Source organism: Rhagoletis pomonella, unplaced genomic scaffold, assembly GCF_013731165.1.
Source record: "Rhagoletis pomonella isolate Grant_MI unplaced genomic scaffold, Rhpom_1.0 Rhpom_scaffold_00007, whole genome shotgun sequence".
Lineage (NCBI taxonomy): Eukaryota > Metazoa > Arthropoda > Insecta > Diptera > Tephritidae > Rhagoletis > Rhagoletis pomonella.
Genome location: NW_023458561.1, coordinates 43,223,744 through 43,226,746, shown reverse-complemented (window position 1 = coordinate 43,226,746; position 3,003 = coordinate 43,223,744). Strand labels below are relative to the sequence as shown.

The 3,003-nt window shown below is 31.5% G+C and overlaps 1 protein-coding gene across 1 annotated transcript in view; it reads right to left on the bottom strand.

The window, feature by feature from the left end:
• LOC118743852 overlaps window positions 1–3,003 on the bottom strand; it is a 23,229-nt gene that overhangs the window by 18,713 nt on the left and 1,513 nt on the right. The window lies entirely within an intron of this gene.

The window sequence follows — 3,003 nt, the reverse complement described above, 5'->3', positions numbered from 1 at the left end:
CAGGCTAATATGCGTTGAAGTGGTATATTACTGCATAATATATGTATATGTAAGTACATTTTAATTAACTCGACTACCTACGGTTGAACCTAAACAATTCCTTTCATGGTCTTTGTGATCTAACTGGAAGATTTTTATGTTCATTATTTGTATGTATGTATGTATGCAGCAATGTAATTAGTGACTTTAATGTCAGAGGTGTTGCGCTTTGGAATCACAAATATCAACTTTTATTTGAGTTTTGGCTAGGTGTTAATTGCTTTTGGCGCGCTTAAGCTTGTTGCATTGACACTCTTGGGTTGATGCGGAAATCGTCAAATACAAAGACAACAATAACATTAACCCTGTCGCGAAGTTTGTAGTAGACTACTAAAGTTACCAACTTTTGGCTCACTTATTACAGCCAACTTTTAACTGGTTTCAAAGTCATGCAGTTCTGAACAGAAAAGCTGTGTGAACTTTTTTTGTCACAAAGGAAAACCAGACGTTCTCTTAAAAAAAAAAATAAAGCGCTAGTTATTACCTGTCGAAAACTTTAAATGCTTAAATAAATTTTTAGAAGACTTGAAACAAGCACCAAGTATTTTTCAACACTGTGAAAATGCAAAATATAACTTTTATAGTTGTTTACGACATACAACAATACGACACTTACAACACACAGTGATATTTGATACCCATTTTGTGCCCATAATTTAAAAAAATTGCCTCTAAAATCTCAAACACAATAATTTTGTTAATAATAATAATAAGAATGGCTTATGTTTATATATTTAAGAGTTATTGGGGTCGCTTAATCGAATCTGAAAGTAAAATAAATATGGGTTGGAAAATATGTATTAAATTTTATTAAATTAAACTCAAGTCATCATATAATCATGTTTACGTGTATCTTACACGAAGTTGGTTGAAAAGAATTAATTTAAAAAAATCATCTTCAGAAAAACTTTTAATATTATATGGTACAAAATCGCGCTTTAAACAAAATGGCGGCCATGCGGCAGATTCAATATTTAGTATTATAGTTTCAAATAAAATTATCTTGAAATAAACATAGAATATTTCATTAAATATTAACCAGTTAAACATATTAAAAAATTTTAAAACTAAACCTTATATAGAACTAACCTATAGAAGAAAAACCCAATTTATAAAATTAAAATCGATTATCCCTTTGGCTTTTGGCGCTCTTTTAAATTTTAGCATTGCGTTTTTACTTTTCAGAGCACTGCGTCAACTAAATAAGACTCAAAAATGAATATAAATATGACTCGAAAAAGAGTAAAAAAATCAGAAGAGTGGGTAATAAAAGACTCGCCAAGAAGAGTCGCGGGCAGGGTTTCATTAGTTGCGTTTCAGATGCTTCACGATTTGCAAGTATTTAGATGAAGCCATTCCAGGTGACCACCTACCATAAGGTTTATTAATGGAGAAAACAGCTGTTCATGCAAATCCTGTAAGATCTGCAAATCGTGAAGCATCTGGAACGTAACTATTTTCTACCGACAAAAGAGACTTTTACAATCGGAATATGAGCCGATTTATGATTATTTTAATCGCGAGGAGGACTCAAATAAGACTCGAATATGATCAATAATTTCAGAAAATGCTGGATGGGTGTTTTCCTTTCTCCGAAGGTCAACTTTTGTATGTGAGCTTAAATTCATACATCAAATCAGCCTCAATATGAGTCGTATTGGACTCTTCTTGGCCCCATATATGGCTCATATATGTATTATTTCAGACTCTTTTTGAGGCTTTTATCGGCCTTATAACTGACTACATTCGGACTCTTATTTTAGGTTTTTCTTCGAGTCCTATTAAACGCACCATATTTGCAAATACATTTAGCAACAATTTCTTTCATATGGCATACAAACATACTTACATACGTACATATGTACATTCTAAGATGCATTTAATAGCAGTAGCTGCAGCAAAATGTTGTATATTTTTTGTTTTTTAATTACTTTCAATTTCTGTATAAACAAGTTAAGATATATGTAAATTTCGAATCTTTATTGTTTTTATTTCCACTCAAGTGGCTGGCTCATAACTTTGATTAAACATGACAGTGGATGTATACAGAAGTGTGATCGTTTCGGCTTACATGTACATATATACATGTGTATGTAAATATTTCAATCGAGCTCTGTACATTAAAATTCATAATCATATTTTTGCCTAATCATAAGAGCTGCATGAATCAAAGCGCCCAAGATTGTAAGGGCATTTTCTTCGGATTGATAGCTGAGATAAATACATTGGGATATATGGGCATAAATATTTCAACAAGAATGAGAAGATTTTTTGAAGAAAAAAGAAGAAAGGGCCCTTTCATAATCTGAAAACCACTTCTACTAAAATGTAGATTTAGATTTATTTACTGATTTTTTTTGTTATGGAGTTCTGTTAGAAAAATGTATTATGTATGTACATGGTCTCTTGTGAAGCCAAAAAATTATTCGATATGTATATATGTCCAAGTCCGTGCCAGAAATAGAGACGAAAATGTAAACAAACATACGAAACGCATACGAAAAAAAATAATCCAAAATACTTTCAAGGCCTGTTTGGTCATTTGTCGCATGAGTGCTTGCATGTTTGTGGCATGGACGACCATATCTGTTTACATATGTACCATATATATGGTATAAATACATACATACATATGTGTATGTGTGCGATGCATTTGCTTGTTTTTACCTACCTCATTTGTTCATTGCTTACTTTTTGCAAAGTTTTCTGTTATGCAATATTTATCAACAAAAAAATCAAGTGACCATACAGCTATAAAATTTATATCCCTTGCGCAATGCTGCAGATGGTGTCTGCTGTCACGTTACACAATATTTTATTTTACTTTTTTGATGAGAAATGTCATTGACCTTCTAGCAATGTTATATTCTTTGTAACACCCAAACCTGCGTTCGGAGATCCACTAAAAATCTGACTGAAAATTAAATTTCATAAAAATAACAGTAAATAAATTTTTATTTTCAC